Here is an 18,527-nt window from a genome sequence, read left to right as displayed (position 1 = left end):
CTTTGCTGTATAGCAGTAATTAACACAGCATTGTAATTCAACTATACTTCAATAAAAAATTAAAAAAAAAACTGTCCCAAGGACATTGGCATTCTAAGACAATGCACGTTAAACTAAAGGAGTAAGTCTCAAATACAGGGTATCAGGCAGTTTCAAAGAGAGTGAGAGGAAATTTGGGGCAGAGGGATCTTTAAATCACACCACAAGGGCCATAGTTCACTCTGCTACCTGAGGTTAGCCGTTGTTCTTGGAAACATGGTGATATGGTGTTCAGCCAAGAAGGCCAGGGAAACATGCTTGGGTCTGGTTAAAGGGCAAGTCCAGACCTTTCTCCCCACCTTCTTGATCTCTCTCATCTCTAGCAGGGCATTGCATGGGTGCACTCTCTGCAGGGTGGGTTGTTACAGGAAGCAGATAGTTCCACAGAGCCCGGAACTATGCAAATCCACACTCAGGTCCTCACATTTTTGATATTTAAGGCTGTTGACTTGTGGACTAAATGATTATCAGTTAGAGCCCTTTCACGTAGATAGAATCAAGAACCTTTGGCACAGGCGCTTATCACTGTGTGTAAAGGTGAAAAATTGATTGGAAGAAAACGTGGTACTTTATTCTACCTCGTGTCAGTTGAAAGTTTAGTCTCCATGTCTTTCTGTGTCGCTGAAATAATAAATTCAAATCCAACCAGGCAGGCTTTTTTTCTTCACTAAAGGATTCTGCATTAGGAAATGAAAACATTTGACAGAGTAAATGCAGTGTGAATAATAGAGTAAGCACATTGTATCCGCCTCCCCTAAGCCTAGATACAAAGCTCATTCATCAGGCTGTGTGTTGCAGCATTTTAGGCTATCCTTGGGTCCTTAGGTATCATGACTGCTTAGTGATTTTCAGTGATGGGGCAGACCTACAGAGACAAGACTGGATGTGGCTCTATTGAGTTTCATTTTTCATCCTACCCTCACCCATTTAATGCTTTTCATATTAAATAAAAAGCTGAAATGTCAGTAACAGTACTTTGATGGGCCTGGTTTCCATCTACAAGGTGTACTGAATGATACTGAAGACATTTTTTGGCTCAATACCAATGATTAAATATTCCAAGAGACCTATTTCCCTGAGTGCCTTTGTATTTAATGTAGTGTTTTGAGTGACTTTGAGTTACAATAAGTGTTTCAATTACTTATTCTTCAACTGCATTGAAAGAAGCAAACGTAGATATTTTATTATGAAAGACTGAAGAGTTTATCAGTAATAAGTGACAATTCCTGGGTGCCAGGCTCTGTTCTAAGGGTTTTATGTGTATCATGTGTTATTCTCACAATAACCTCATGAATGGTTGCCATTTTTGCCACTCTTTTTAGGTGGGGAAACTGAAGCACAGGGATTTTGGATGACTTCAACATGGTCTACCCTGGCTAGTGGTGCTGCTGGGCTGTGGACCTGGCAGCACGAGTCCACAGTCTCCATGCTTAGCCAGAGAGCCATACTGCCTCTGCAGCAAGAGCAATGAAAAAACCTAGAAGAACACACTGAAAGCTGGCAGGACAAGTCCCCTCTAGGATTATGAGAAAAGGGCCATAACTTCTGTTTATGTTGATAATGTATTCATGTGTTAATGTACTTGAAACTTGTAAAGTTAAAATTGTCAAAGTCCTAAGTCAGGTTATTAATTTCCATAAGTTTGTTGCAACTTTAAAAATTGTCAGTTAGACTCTTAAAGCTGTTAAAGAGTTTAGGGATTGTGTTAGAGAGATGGTTAAACACAATCCCTTTGTTTTTCAGATAAGGAAGCTGAGGTTATATGACTTGCTTAAGCACATAGAACTAGTTAGTGACAGAGCGGGTCTGCTGATTTGGTGTGCTTTCTATTGCATTTAAAAATTATTTATTTATTTATTTATTTATGGCTGCGTTGGGTCTTCGTTGCTGCGCGTGGGCTTTCTCTAGTTGTGGCGAGCGGGGGCTACTCTTTGTTGCGGTGCGCAGGCTTCTCATGGTGGTGGCTTCTCTTGCTGTGGAGCACGGGCTCTAGGTGCATGGGCTTCAGTAGTTGTGGTGCGTGGGCTCAGTATTTGTGGCTCGTGGGCTCTAGAGCGCAGGCTCAGTAGTTGTGGCTCACAGGCTTTGTTGCTCCGCGGCATGTGGGATCTTCCCAGACTAGGGCTCGAATCCGTGTTTTCTGCATTGGCAGGCGGATTCTTAACCACTGCGCCACCAGGGAAGTCCCTCTATTGCATTTTTGAGACATATGTTACAGGGAGTAATTTACAGGTCTTAAGTTAATAGTCTGAGAACTTCATCAAATGCATGTACCCATGTAACCAATTTCAAAGCCATATAGATCATTTAGATCCTGTGATGTAGATCATTTCCATCACGCCTGAACATTCCCTTGTGCTAGGCAACTCTTTGAAAACTTTACCCTTGTTCATTAGTGTGTATTAGTAAGAATCAAGTACTTACATTTTATATGTATCCATACATTTTGTATTTCTCAGCAAAGATACACCTTAGTGTGTATGTGTGTGCATACTTCCTTAAAGACAGAAATAGGGTTTTCACAAAGTCCCATGCTCTTCTTCTTATCCTTTTACAGACCAGATCCTAACTGATGAAATTGCTAATTGGTGTTCCTTGTTTACAATCATCGCTGAAGTTGGTCTTTAGCCTGACATAATAATTATCATTACATACAAGATTATTCTTCAGTTGTTTGATGCTCAAGCTCCCCAGACACATTTAGAGTCAAAGTACATGTGTTTTTTTTGTTTTTTTTTTAACTAAGCAGTTTCTATATTAAAATTTTGGAAGTTTTGTAAGAATAAGACATATTGACTAAAACCAGTGCATCTGAGCATGGACAAGTTTGGTCTGCTGTGCTTTGTGTTAACTAGAAAAGCTTTCCAGCCGAGTTGGTGGTAAATCAACACAGCGATAGTCTGTCAACTTGGCTCCTTGAGCATCCTTTTCTTTCTCTTTTTGTTTGCTCTTCAGGCTTGGTGAATGGTGTGTGTGAGAGAGAGAGCTGTTGTCTGGCAATGGTACCAGTGTGTTGATGAGTAATTTTCAGAACTGCCTCCATATTCAAAAGTATGGAAAATGTCCTCTGGTATGAGTGGATCTCAGTCCATATAAGTTTGACATCTAAAATGGTATATCTTCTTTTTGATCTTGCTCTACAGAATTATTCTAAAATCCCTAGGAAATATTCCCAAAGGAAATAATTTTTATAGCTATGTTCATAGCAGTGATACTGTAATTGAGAAAATTGGAGATAACAGAAATGTTCAATAGAAGAATGATTATATCATAGTGAATATATAGTTACTAAAAATGATTGACGTGTAACCAAGTTGATACATGGAAATGTTTAAATAAGACAATATTAAGAGAAATAGAAGATCCTAAAGTTTCAAGTACTATATATAGTAATTTATACTTTTGTAAAAACCTTATATCTTAAAAGAAATTGGTTATGAAACTTTTATGCATGAAAATAATTTTGACTTTAATGTTTTATAGGTTGTTTGTGTGTGTGTGTGTGTGGTACGCGGACCTCTCACTGTTGTGGCCTCTCCCTTTGCGGAGCACAGGCTCCGGACGTGCAGGCTCAGCGGCCATGGCTCACGGGCCCAGCCGCTCCGCGGCATGTGGGATCTTCCCAGACTGGGGCATGAACCCGTGTCCCCTGCATCGGCAGGTGTACTCTCAACCACTGCCCCACCAGGGAAGCCCTATAGGGTTTTTAAAAGAGTTTTTATTTTGAAATAATTTCAAACTACATAAAAATCACAAGAATGATGCCAAGAACTCCCCTGACCCTATATCCTTTACTTGTAGTCATGGATTTTTAACATTTTGCTACATTTGTTTTATTACTCACTTTCTTTCTTTCTGTATATATGTACATATTTTTTTCTGAATCATTTGTGGGTAGGTGGCATACATCATCCCCATTTACTCCCTTAATCTTCAGTGCATTTTTCCTAAAAACATGGATGTTCTCTTATGTTCTTACAGTAGAGTTATTAAATTCAGGAAATTTAACATAGATATAATACTTTAAACAATGTACAGTATGTAGTTCAATTGTCCATTGTCCCAGCATTGTCCTTTTCTAGCATCTCCCCCCTCCAGTTCAGGATCCAGTCTAAGATCATGTACTGTATTTAGTCATGTTGTCTCTTTAGTTTCCTTTAACCTGGAAGAATTCCTCACCGTTCTTTGTCTTTTATGACATTGACATATTTGAAGAACATGGACCAGTTATTTTATATTATATTACTCAGTTTGGATTTGTGTGATGTTTCTTCAAGATTAGATTCAGATTTCATGAGGAAATTAGATGTCTGACTAGAAAACTACAAAAGAAATGTTGTGTCCTTCTTGGAGTATGGCATCTGGAGTCACATGATATCTATCTGCTCCTCTTTGGGCATGTTAATGTTGATCATTTGATTAAAGTGTTATATGACTTCTCCACAGTACAGTTGTGATTTTCCCCCTTACACCTGATAAGCATTCTGAGGGGAGATTTGTTAAGAGCACATGAATATGCTTCTTGTCCTACTCTTCCCTCTAGACTTAGCATCTCTCTTGGTTCCTTTATAAAGCCACATTTCCCAAGACTCACATATACCCTAGGTAAAGCGGAAAGCTTGAGTGATTTTGCTGAGGTTGTATATTTGCCTGTAATACCCCCATTCAAACCTGTCTAGTTTGTACCACAATTTAAGCCTATCTCAAAATGCTATCTACTTCCCTATTTGTAACTAGATTTAATGTCTTCCTCTTTGACCTCCAGGAGCACTTTGTACTTTTCTTGGGGGACATATTAACTTCTACTTGTGCTTGTAACTAATGGTATAATTCCTTTATCCCAGTTACCAGAGAGCAAGTGCCTTGAGGGCATGGACTGTGTCCTAATCGTTTCTGCAAATTTTGCTGGGCTCAGAAGAGGCAATCAATGGGAGACATGTGACCAGTGTTTATTCATGAAATCTGTATTTACTCCTACTACTCACTGCTTCTGATGTGCTAGTTGAATACCCAATTGCATATTTCAAAAACTCAATTTCATCTGTTTAACATCTCTATACCTCCTGTTTAACATTTTGCTATTTTGCCCCTGAAGGTAGAATGGAAACCCTTCAGTGTCGGTCATTTCTGTATTCTTAGCTCAGGTGTTAAGAAAAGTGTTGTTGAGTGAATGAGTTGCTTCCATACTGTGAGGATTTGTGTTTCATGTTTCCATCTAAATCTCTTACTAGGGCACTGGGCCAGCTTCTCATGGCTTTGACAAGAATGTATGATGAGGTCTGCTCTTCCTCTAGGGTATTCTTCTAACACTCATTAAGAATAACTCCGTGAGAGAGAGTGGCATGGACATATATACACTACCAAATGTAAAATAGATAGCTAGTGGGAAGCAGCCACATAGCACAGGGAGATCAGCTCGGTGCTTTGTGACCACCTAGAGGGGTGGGATAGGGAGGGTGGGAGGGAGACACAAGAGGGAAGAGATATGGGGATATATGTATATGTATAGCTGATTCACTTTGTTATAAAGCAGAAATTAACACACCATTGTAAAGCAATTTTACTCCAATAAAGATGTTAAAAAAAAAAAAAAAAGAATAACTCCGTATGTGTATAGGTAGGAGAGCAGATCCCTACCTCAGGACTCCTCTGTGTATGGGCTTTAGAAACTGAAAGTATAACCTGCCAAAATCACAGGAGTTAGGAGCCAAGGTTATTAATTTGTTCAGATAGTATTAATTTGTTCTGCCAAGACATGTAAGAGCAAGCATTAATTTAGTTTGTAAGTTTAATGAATGATTAGAAGAACCAAAATTCTAAGTAGGTCAATCAAATCTTATGGTACTGATGCTGAGCAGGGCCCTGTGGGGTTCCCAGGCACGGAGGCTTTTTTAATCTCCCATTTCTTGTAGGCAAGACTCCAGCCTCCATGACCTTCCCTGAGTTCCAAAGGGCAGATTCAAGAACAGTTGCTAATCAAGGGAGGAGCAGCCAGGAAACAACCTGAGGCAAGATTAAAGGGACCAGAGAAGCTCCACCTGAGACTCTGCACACACTGTAATGTTGTCAGCAGCCCCACCGTTTTGAAACTCTGCAGAAGAAAGAATGCCAGACTGTTACTGCCTTGATCCTTATTGCATACCCCTGACCACTATAAGACCCGCCTATAAGACCTCTCCCTATTCCCCAGGGAGTGGGCACAGTTCTTGAGGCACTAGCCTGCTGTGTTCCCCTCTTTGCCTGGCAAAGATTAGAGCCACCCTTTCTTTCTTCTCCAAAACTCTGTCTCCGTATCTCATTTTGGCATCGGGGTACAGGGAGCCAATATTTTGGCAGCAGTACAACTAACTTGCAATTATACTGGGAAAAGTTGTCCAGACAGATGACACTAGACTGCTTGTTACTTTATATAGAAAATGTATAAAATACGTAAAATCCATCTTTTCTAAAGTGTATTTTTTTATGTTGAGTTTTTGAAATGGATGAAGCCATATCTTTCTTCATAGTGAGGCTTTCCTTTAGAATATGAACTGGTCTATTATTTTAAAGATAATTTTAAAAATTTTAATAGTTTTAGATTTCCAGAAGAGTTGCACAGATAGTACAGAAACTCCTGTATACACCTCACCCGGTATTGATGCTGAAAGCTCAACTTCTCTGTACACCGGTGCTGAATCAAATCTCGGAGATGGAGTTTTGGGTGAAGTAGAAACTGATAGCTTTATTACTTTGCCAGGCAAATGGGGACACAGCAGGCTTCTGCCTCGAAAAACTATGTGTCCCCACTTGGAGAAGATAGTGAGAAGTTTTGTAGTAATTGTTCAAAGAGGACATGATCAGCTCATGGACATTCTTCTGATTGTTGGTGGTGAGGTAAGTAGGAGTCAACAGCATCAACCTTCAGGACCAGCTGGTCGGGGGTCTACATGCTTGTGGGCAGCATACCATTGTTAATTGTTAACTTTTCCCACCTGGAGGGGGTTTCAGTATCTGCAAAATAGCTCAAAGATATTGTTGTGTGTATCCGTTGATGGGGAAACAGGACCTTGCCCCAAGGCTGCTCTTGACTGTTTGTTTCTCCCTGGTCTGGCATCCCCTCCCTTCCCTAATTAACAACTGCTTGGATCTGCCCATTGGAATTCAGGGAAAGTCATGGGGGCTGAATGAAGGCTGTTTCCCATAATCAAAGAAATGGGGGACACAGAAAGGCTTTGTGCCCAGGAGCCCCACAGGGCCCTGCTTGGTATCAGTATCCTCTACTGTTAACATCTCATTTCACTATGTACATTTGTCACAAGTTAGAAATAAACATTGGTACATTATTATTAACTAAGCTTAATACTTCATTCAAATTTCACCAATTTTTTCCTCTAATGTCCTTTTCTTTGTTCTGGGATCCCACCTAGGATATGACATTATGTTTAGTTCATATGTCTCCCTAGCCTCCTCTGCTCTGTGACAGTTTCTCAGACTTTTCTTGTCTTTGGTGGCCTTGACAGTTTTAGAAGTGCTAGTCAGGTTTTTTTGTAGAATGTGCCTCAATTTGGATTTCTTCAATATTTTTCTCATGGTTAGACAAGGGTTTTGGGGAAGAAGACCACGGAGGTGTAGTGCCATTCTTATTACATCATATCAAGGTTACATACTATCAGCATGACTCATCATGTTGTTGTTAACGTTGCCAAGGTGGTCAGGTTTCTCTACTGCAAAGTTACTTTTTCCTCTTTTCCTCCTTTTCCATACTCTACTTTTTGGAAGACAGTCACTATGGCCAACCTACTCTCAAGGGAGTAATGGGGTGGAAAATTAAGTTTCACTTCTTGGAGGGGGAAGTATCATCATGAATTCTTCTGTAAAGAAGATTTGTCTCTTCTTCTTTTTTTTCTTTTGGCTGCACCACACACCATGTAGGATCTTAGTTCCCCAACCAGGGATCGAACCCGCACCCCCGTCTCTTCTTATTTATTCATTCAATCATTTATTTATATCAGTATGAATCCATTAATATTTATTTTATACTTTGGGTTATAATAAAATACTTTGTTATTTATTTTGTTGCTCAAACTGTTCCAGATTTGGCCATTGGGAACTCTTTCAGTTGATTCCTGTGTCTCTTTGATATGTGCCCATCATTTTTGTTTTCTGAGCACTTCCTTGCTTTCTAGTACTACAAGATGCTCCAGGCTATCTTGTATATTGTCTGCTCCAGCCTTAGAATCAGACATTTCTCCAAGGAGCCATGGTTCATTTTGTAGGAGAATGGTATTAGAAATCAAGATCTGGTCCATTTTTTGATAATACAATAGTGAATTTTGGAAAGGAAAGAAATGTGAAGAGGTAGAGAGCATAGGCTTTGATAACAACTTTGAATGATTTTGAAGCATAACTCTGCCATGAATAGGTTGATCAGCCATCCCAGTTTGCCTGAAACTGAGAGGTTTCCAGGGATGTGGGACTTCCAGTGAGAAAACAAAGTTGAGTTGGCCACCCTAGTCATGGAATTGGTTATGTCTCTTGGTTGCAAGGGACAAAAACCCAAATAAAGCTACCTCAGTTAAAAAAGGGAATTTAATGACTCATTTAACTGGGAAATCTAAGGATGAATGGATTTCAGGAAGAGCTGAATCTAGGGATCAAATTATGTAATTAGGGCTCCCTCTGACTTCGTGTTTCAGCTCCACTTCTCTCTGTGTGTTGGTTCTTTCTTAGACTTTCTGCATGTGGTGGGAAAAGTGTGAGCTTTCTTTAACGGAGAAGAACAGCTGTCCTCATCCCCTAGGACAGGGATCAAAACTGAAATGCCTAGAGGGGTGAGGCATCTAGTGTAAATGAGTGGAACAGACTGGGTGGAGAACAATAGGGAGAAGCTCTAGTTATAGCAACTGTGCAGGAATGAAAGTTCACTATTGCCAGATACTTCAGTTTTTCAAAAGAAGCCAGAGATGAGAAAACCTGATTTTTAAATGTTGGCAACGAATTCAATTAAATAACAACAACAACAGCACTATTTATATCAAGAAAATATACTTTTGGGGCAAATACTTGTAGGGCACCAGTTTATAACCTCGGCCTTCAGGAGTTCAGGGCCACTTCCTGGCTGCCTGAGGACACACTTGGGCATATACCTGTGGAAAGTGGTTCACTTTGTGTTCTCAGGATACATTTACTACTTTTGAAAATAGACCCCATTTAACTTAATAGTCACTAAATTCATCACAAACACTTGCCATGTGCCAGACATTGTGCTAAGCAATTTACACATCTCTTTTAATCCTTAAAATAACCTATGAAAGAGTTACTATTATTTTTATTATTATTATTTGGCTGTGCTGCACAGCTTATGGGATCTTAGTTCCCTGACCAGGGATGGAACCTGTGCCCTCAGCAGTGAAAGCACGGAGTCCTAACCACTGGACCACCGGGGAATTCCCCAATAGTTACTATTATTACCATCATAGCCTTCCTACAGATGATGAAACTGGGAACAGAGAGGTTGTGTATTTTCCTTGATGTTCACAAATGGAGGTGCCAAGGCAGGATTTAGATCCCTGCTAGATGTGACTCTAGTGCTCAGATTCTTTGCTCCTTTGTTGTATTGTTTCAGATGCCTGCAGAGAAGAGGCATCTTATCCCTCAGGGGCAGAGAAGGTCTGGGATGGAAAGAACCTTGGAGATTACCCAGTGTGTTAACTTCCTTATTTTATGGATGGAGAAATTGAGGCCAAAAACAAGCAGTGACTTTGACAAGGTCTCATAGCCTATCAGTGGCTGAGCTGAGATAAGTCTAAAGCCCTTCTGATGCATCATGTAGCTTCTGGGATTTGCTAACCGCAAGGACTAAGTCCATGGCGGGTTTTACAAAGCATTCTGAAGCCTTGATAGATTATCCCTGCTATTGCTGTTTCTGAATTGACACATTCTTCATCTCTCCATACATTAGGCTCTTCAGAGGAGGAAATATTTTCTTGTCTTTTTAACCAGGAAAGAAGATTAAAACAATTATTTTTCTCTAAGTTGATAATTTAACCTATAAGCTCAGCCATCACTATAATTTGAGTGCCCCCCCAGAGTGAGATGGAGAAGAAATCTCACAGCTATGATAAATATCTGTCTTTTAAGGCCTTTCTGTCAATGCCTAAGAGATATGTCTCCAAGAAGCCATGAAAGCTACATTTTGTCTACACAGAAATGATCATAATATTCAGTTTCAAAAATACTAAATTCCAATGTGTGATTTCTTAAAGGTATATACATGTGAATTTAATAGATATTTAAAGACAGCCATTTCTTTTTTTTTAATTGGAGTATAGTTGATTTACAATGTTGTGTTAGTTTCAGGTGTAAAGCACAGTGATTCAGATGTTTGTGTGTGTATATATATATATATATATATATATATATATATATATATTCTTTTCCCTTATAGCTTATTACAAAATATTGAGTATAGTTCCCTGTGCTGTACAGAAGGTCCTTGTTGGTTATCTGTTTTCTATATTGGAGTGTATAATACATGTTAATCCCAAACTTCCTCCCCCACCACCTTTCCCCTTTGGTAACCATAAGTTTTCTATGTCTGTGGGTCTATTTCTGTCTTGTATATAAGTTTGTATCTTTTTTTTTTAGATTCCACATATAAGTGATATCATATGATATTTGTCTTTCTCTGTCTGACTTACTTCACTTAGTATGATAATCACCAGGTCCATCCGTGTTGCTGCAAATGGCATTATTTCACTCTTCTTTATGGCTAAGCTAGAATTTTGCTAGTTTTTTGGGGGATATAAAAATAAGGCATGATCCCTGTCTTCAAGGAGCTTATTACATAGTAGAAAAGGAAATATATAAGCCCTTAATTACAATAGAATAAAGTAAGAGTCACAAAAATAAAACCATTGAGGAAGTACTGGAAAAAGAACCATCAAATCCAACTCAAAAGATCAGGGAAGACTTCCCAAAAGATCTGAGCCGCATTTTGAGGGCTGGTCAGATTTCAGCAGCTATAGTCGGGGATGAAAGCCCTATAGGCAAAAGGAAGCTCATGAGTAAAGACATAAAGGTGAGAAACATAGGGTGCATTAAGAAAATATTTAGTAACAAGTTTGGTCATATGTGCAAGGCTCTGTTTGCCAGGCTAATGAGTCTGCTGCACTTGGTAAGCATGAGGGATCTATTATAGACTTTTGAACAGGGAAGTGGGATGATCAGGGATTTTTATAGGAAAGTGGACTTTGTGGGATTGAAGTGGGAAGAATGAAGGTGAATAGACTACTAAAGAAGCTATTGTGGAGCTTTCAACAAGAGCCAGTACCGGTCTTGTGAGAGTCTTGGCAGTGGGAATAGAAAGAACATTGAAGGACTTTGTGGAAATAGTTTTTGGACTTGGTAGTAGGATGTGGGAAGGGGGTAAAAGAATTAAAGATGATTTCTGTGGTTTGAAGCCTCAATAACTGGGAGATGGGTAGCATTATTATAAAAAGAGGGAAGAGAGGGAGAGGAGATGATTTGGAATAGAAGATGGGGTAGTTTCAAATTGTTGAGATCGACAGGCCATCTGGCTATCAAGGGAGATATGTGCATTTGCATCTGGAGTTCTGGTGTGAGTATAGTTTACAGATTTAGGTCTGGGAGTCATTTACATGGGAAATAGAGAACACGTTAGCTGTTTATATTATACTATATGCCTGTTATTTTCTTTCTAAAGTTTTCTTTTTTTTAATTGAAGTTACTCTATTTCCAACATACTGTTAGTTTCAGGTATACAGCAAAGTGATTCAGTTACATATATATTTTTTTCCCCCAGATTATTTTCCATTACAGGTTATTACAAGATATTGAAAACCTTTCCTTGTGTTACACAGTAAATCTTCTTTCTTATTATTTTGTGTATAGTAGTTTGTATCTGTTAATCCCATACTCCTAATTTATCCTTCCCCATGCCCCTTAGGTAAGCATAAAGTTGTTTTCGATGTCTGTAAGTCTGTTTCTATTTTGTATATGATTCATTTGTGTTATTTTTTAGATTCCACATATAAGTGATATCATATAATATTTATCTTTCTCTGTATGACTTACTTCACTTAGTATGATATTCTCTAGGTCTATCCTTGTTGCTGCAGATGGCAATATTTCATTCTTTTTTATGGCTGAATAATAGTCCATTGCATATATATACCACATCTTCTTAAACCAGTCATCTGTTGATGGGCATTTGGGTTGCTTCCATGTCTTGGCTATTGTAAATAGTGCTGCTGTGAACATTGGGGTGCAAGTAACTTTTCAAATTAGAGTTTTCATCTTTTCCAGATATATGACCAGGAGTGGGATTGCTGGATCACATGGTAGTTCTGTCTTTAGTTTTTTAAGGAACCGCCATATTGTTTTCCATAATGGCTGTACCAATTTACATTCCCACAAACAGTGTAGGAGAGTTCCCTTTTCTCCACACCCTCTCCAGCATTTATTACTTATGGCAGTTAGGCTTTGAACCACTTTTGGGTACACAGAGAACTGTAATCTAGCCAGCATTCCAATTAGGTGTGTGGGCTTCTCATTGTGAAGGCTTCTGTTTGTTTTGGAGCACGGGCTCTAGGTGCACGGGCTTAGGTAGTTGTGGCACATGGGCTCAGTAGTTGTGGCGCATGGGCTTAGTTGCTCTGCAGCATGTGGGATCTTCCCGGATCAGGATAGAACCCATGTCCCCTGCATTGGCAGGTGGATTCTTAACCACTGTGCCACCAGGGAAGCCCCTCATTGTGGTTTTGATTTACATTTCTCTAATAATTAGCAATGTTGAACATATTTTCATGTGCTTGTTGGCCATCTGTATGTCTTCTTTGGAGAAATGTCTATTTAGGTCTTCTGCCCATTTTTTGATTGGGTTGTTTGTTTTTAGGATATTGAGTTGTATGAGCTGTTGGTATATTTTGGAAATTAAGCTGTTGCTGGTTGCATCATTTGGAAATATTTTCTCCCCTTCTGTAGGCTGTCCTTTCATTTTGCTGATGGTTTCCTTTGCTGTGCAAAAGCTTTTAAGTTTGATTAGGTCTCTTTTGTTTATTTTTGCTTTCATTTTTTTTTTTTTTTTTTTGCCTTGGGAGAAGAAAATATTGCTGCGATTTATGCGTGAAGATGTTTTGCCTGTGTTCTTTCTAGGAGTTTTATGGTGTCATGTCCTATATTTATGTCTTTAAACCATTTAGAGTTTATCTTTGTATATGGTATGAGGAAGTGTTCTAATTTCATTTGATTTACATGAGGCTCTCCTTCACAACACCACTTGCTGAAGAGACTGTCTTTTCTTCATTGTATATTCCTGCCTCCTTTGTTGTAGGTTAATTGAGTGTAGGTGTATGGGTTTATTTCTGGGCTCTCTATTCTGTTCCATTGATCTATATGTCTGTTTTTGTGCCATGATGTTTTGATTACTGTAGCTTTGTAGTATTGTCTGAAGTCTGGTTGGGTTATGCGTCCAGCTTTGTTCTTTTTCCTCAAGATTACTTTGGCAATTCTGGGTCTTTTCTGTTTCCATATAAAATTTCAGATTATTTGTTCTAGTTCTGTGAAAAATGTCATGAATATTTTCATAGGGATTGCATTAAATCTGTAGATTGCTTTGGGTAGTATGGCCATTTTAACAATATTAATTCTTCTAATTCAAGAGCATGGGATATCTTTTCATTTCTTTGAATCATCTTCAATTTCCTTTATCAATATTTTATAGTTTTCAGTGTATAGGTCTTTCACCTCCTTGGTTAGGTTTATTCCTAGGTTTTTTTTTTTTTTTTTATGTGATTTGAAGCAGAATTTTTTTTACTTCCTCTTTCTGATATTTCATTGTTAGTGTAAATACAGCAACAGAATTCTGTATATTAATCTTGTATCCTTATGCCTGTTATTTTCTAGCCTCTAGATAAGTTTTTTTAATATATTGTAACATTCAGTTCACATAACAACACCATGAAACTGAGATCCAGAGAGATTGATTGGTTTGCTCATGTTCTCACATTTCATTCATCTCATCACTATTGAAGACTTACTATGTGCCAGAACCTGTTCTAAAAGAGGGAAAACTTGAAGTCTTACTGCATGAGGAAATGAAGAATAGATTACATCCATATATGAAGAAATAGGGTGAAAATAACATGAAGATACATCTAGAGAAACACCAAGCTTTGCAGAGTTAGGGGAGGAGGAGGAGGGCCCAGAAGAAGACATATAAGGTGCAGGTAGAAGGAGGAAGGGAAGCAGGATAGCATCATGTCTAGAAGAGGAGAGAAAGCTAGAACTAGAAGGAAGAGATATTTACCCAGCCAACAATGTCAAATGCTGTAGAATGAGCAAGGATATGAAAAATGAGCAAAAGTCTCTCAGTTTGGTGATGAGTTGGTTAGATGAACTCCAGAAAAATGGGAAGAAAGTAGCACCAGCATAACAATTTGTATTGAAGCCAGATTTTATAGAATTAAGGAGTAAGTAGGTGAAGAAATGGAGGCAATAGACAGAGATAGTTCGGTAAACAAGGGGAAAGAGAGATAGTGATTGACAAAGTGGGAAGGGTAGGAGACTAAAGGGCAGAGATTCTAGGGAGGTAGTGACTTATCTGACTGTTGGACAAGGCTGGATAGGAAAGCAAATCAAGCTGAACTGAAATAGATTATGGGATTTGGGGCCATTATGAAGATCAAAGGGCAGTGGATGAAAGAATAGGAAAGTTGGGGAGATGGCAGGTTATGGTCTTAAAGGGTGAATTAAATTTCAGTTTAAGAGCTTAGAAATGGGGTAGTATGCATGATAAAGAAAGCTAAGGTTTGGGACTTCCCTGCTGGTACAGTGGTTAAGAATCCTCCTGCCAAAGCAGGGGACATGGGTTCAGTCCCTGGTCCGGGAAGATCCCACATGCCGTGGAGAAACTAAGCTTGTGCACCACAACTACTGAGCCTGCATTCTAGAGCCTGTGAGCCACAACTACTGAAGCCCACATGCCCTAGAGTCCACGTGCTGCAACTACTGAGCCCACACACCGCAACTACTGAAGCCCACACGCTTTAGGGCCTGCGTGCTGCAACTACTGAGCCTGCATGCTGCAACTACTGAAGCCCATGTGCCTAGAACCTGTGCTCCACAACTAGAGAAGCCACTGCAATGAGAAGCCCGCGCACCACAACGAACAGTAGCCTCCACTTGCCACAACTAGAGAAAGCCCACACAGAGCAATGCAGACCCAATGCAGCCAAAAATAAATAAATAAATAATTTTGAAAGATAAAAGAAAGCTAAGGTTTGACTCTATTGAAAGGAAGCTGAGATGGAGTGAAGACAGAATTTGCTGGGATTATGGGGGAGGGAGGCTAGTGTCCTGACAGGGTCATCAATAGTTATGGATCTTCCCAAGTGCAGAGGAAGATCCAAGGATGTTGATGGAGGACTGGGTATGAAAGAAGACATGGATCCTGATTCTAAAGCAATTGGGGAGGATCCTTTAGGTCTACAGTCAACCATGAAGAACGATGGCAGATAGTGGGGAAATCAGATGACCTTCACCTGAGGTTAGGAGAGATTATTAAGTAAAGATTTTGGAAAACAGGACAGTCAGTGTGAGAGGTGTGTGAAGAAAGCATAAAGAATGCTTATTCACATTGGAAGGGAGATCTATAGAAGACACATAAAAGAAGTAGATTAAGTGAAATAAGGTGGTTGATAGCTAGAGTACAATTGGATGAGGATGAAAATGCTGGTGGCTGGTAGAAAGGAGAGAAAAAGGGATGACAGAAACATTTGAGAGGAGGCTGGAGGGGTGGAGAGTTCTGAAAAAGCCTAATTGGAATGCTGGCTAGATTACAGTTCTCTGTGTACCCAAAAGTGGTTCGAAACCTAACTGCCATAAGTAAATATAGCTCAAGTGTGTCATACTATATAAATATTTTGGAATACAGAATGGAGCTGTTGTACAACAATGCCTGGAATGCTTACTTTGCATTGACTAATCAAGGAACAATCAACCTGAAAAGGTCAGGAGAGTTCTCTCTCTCTCTCTCTTTTTAATGGAACAAATGGCACCATACATCAGCATTGTTTTAAAACTTGTGGTAGCTACATAAATAATTCTGTGCTTGGGAGGAATAATTCCCACACTTTTTTGGGGGTAATTTTACTTTCTTTGAAATACTGTAGAATTTTAAACAAGTTCCCATTTAAAAAAAAAAATTTTTTTTGGCTGCACCGTGTGCTTGAGGGATCTTAGTTCCCCAACCAGGGATTGAACTCAGGACCCCAGCAGGGAAAGCACCGAGTCCTAACCACTGGACCACCAGGGAATTCTCGTGTTCCCATTTTTTTTGGATAACTGCCATGCCAGCTTTAAAAAGTGCAAAATAGTTGTGTGTGTGTGTGTGTGTGTGTGTGTGTGTGCATGTGTGCGCTTGATGTTTAATAAGAAAGCAACTTAGATTTGTGGGAAGAAGTCTACCCAACTTTAAAAATAACCGCTTTTCTTCTGAATTTCAGGACCCACACTGTGGTTATAAGCAGACAGGGTGGTGTTCATGGAGTTGATACAAACAACACAGGATCTGGCATCGGACATCTTGCACATAAAACCTGCCTTACCATATATTAATGGAGTGACTTGGCGAAGCTACTTAACTTCCTTCAGCTTCAGTTTCTTCATTTGTAAAAGAGGAATGTTAAAAAAACATCTTCCCCAGAGATTGCACATGAAGATGAAGTGAGGTAAGGTTGAAATCATCAACCTTAAGGGTTGGGTGTTAGGAGCTTACAGTTATGATGTTTCTCCTCATGGGGAATTCACGTGTACATCAAAGTGTGAGAACTTATGGTCCAGGATATGTCTACTTTCTTATCTGAGTCTCTGGAATGTCCTATAGGTTCTATAACCAAGAATAAAACCACAATGCTATTTAAAGGGAGAATAGGGGAAGTCTTTTGGGCTACTGAGAGGATCAAATCACTACAGGAATTTTAAGTGGCCTTAGGCATGGCCCTTGAAACTGCTCCTGATTCCCTTCTTGAGCTGCCATAAGCCACTGACTGATCCTTCTTGAGAGACAATGACAGTGTCTCATCATAATAGTGAGATTAACCCTGATTTAAGAACCTTGTTTCCCTGGCAAGATCAGGGTTCATGTTCTGTTTATAGCAGATCTTTGGACTAAAGCTCTCTGGCTTTGCCTCTGAACTAATTCTTTTACCCCAGGGATTTTAAGAACAGTTCTGATTCGGAGGTTAGGAAGACAATACCAGAGTGGCCTGCTAACTTTTCCTTTAGGCCTTTCCTACTTCAAATCTACATTAGTCTGGAAGTTGTACTAATTTTTTGGATGTAGAAGTTGAGGAATTTGGAAATTAGCTTTCATGTTGCTAATTAGATTTCTAAATAAGATTATCCTTTTCACAAGATTGTAAGACTGGATTAGTCCAAAGAATACCTAGACCTTTTTTTAGCCCTCAAAGGGTTACCCAAATCTTAACTTATCTCTTCTCCTCCCACCTCTCCTCTCCCCTCCCCTCCTTTCCTCTCCTCTTCTCTTTTCAGTTCTCTTCCTTTCCTTTCTCTTTCCTTCTCTTTTCTTGTTCATCTATTAGCTATTATCCATCTGTCTATCTACCTGTTAATCTGCCTATCCTTCCTATCTATCTATCTATCTATCTATCTATCTATCTATCTATCATCTATCTGTCATGTGTCTTTCTCTACCTATATTTTGTTTTGTTTTTATGGGAATGGGAACAAAGGTGATAAGGGAACAGTAGTTATCTGAAGTTTCAAATATCATTGGAGTTTTTTTGAAATGTTGCATGAAGACAGTTCAATTATACCTATCTTGTATCATTTGTTAAAATAATGGTTAGGGAAGAAGAGAACTTTTCTGGAGTCCAAAGAGACAAAATTTGGGGTAATGGGACAAAATGGAGCAAAGGAAACTTGTTGGTTAAAGGCTGGAATTCCTGGTGACAAGAAAACAGTTATAATCTCCTGTACCTCTTCAGAAGAAGAGAAACTAGTGGCTCTAGCTCCTCACCTGGCCTCATTACCCAGTTGCCATAAAACTTTCTGCCCTGAGATAGACTATGACCCTTCTGTTTGCACCTCCCATCTGGGGAAGCAACCAACAGCCCACTGGTGCTCAGGTTGTGACAACAGTGCAATGAAGGGAGATACCAGGGTTTGGAGGTCTCAACAGCAACTAGTACTCCCAGTGAAATAGCTCCTTCCCCAGCCAGCTCTGCTCATTGAACAGCCTATTGACTAAAATGACCTGTTCCCCAAGGAGATCCTCTTCAATTCCCCAGCCCCAAACACCCCTGATGAGATAGTAAACAATGACCCCACACCTCCCAGGTAAATACTCTGGATGACTCTGGTTACTCACCATCCTCCAGCTTTTTGGGACTACTCCCAACACACCCTATATTCCAGTTACCAGCAACCTCCCAGGTCATCACCACATGTTACATATCTTGACACTG

At 39.5% G+C, this 18,527-nt stretch overlaps 1 long non-coding RNA gene across 1 annotated transcript in view; it reads left to right on the top strand.

Annotated features, from left to right (window-relative positions):
• LOC309795326 overlaps positions 1–17,015 on the top strand; it is a 41,718-nt gene extending 24,703 nt beyond the window's left edge. The window contains exon 4 of the long non-coding RNA XR_014292237.1: positions 16,545–17,015. This is a non-coding gene — a long non-coding RNA (uncharacterized lncRNA). The remainder of the gene's footprint in view (positions 1–16,544) is intronic.
• Positions 17,016–18,527: the final 1,512 nt, after the last annotated feature.

This window comes from Mesoplodon mirus (genome assembly GCF_964341445.2).
Source record: "Mesoplodon mirus genome assembly, chromosome: 2".
Taxonomy (NCBI): domain Eukaryota; kingdom Metazoa; phylum Chordata; class Mammalia; order Artiodactyla; family Ziphiidae; genus Mesoplodon; species Mesoplodon mirus.
Note: the sequence above shows the minus strand (reverse complement) of the source record. Positions and strands in the feature narration are given on the sequence as shown.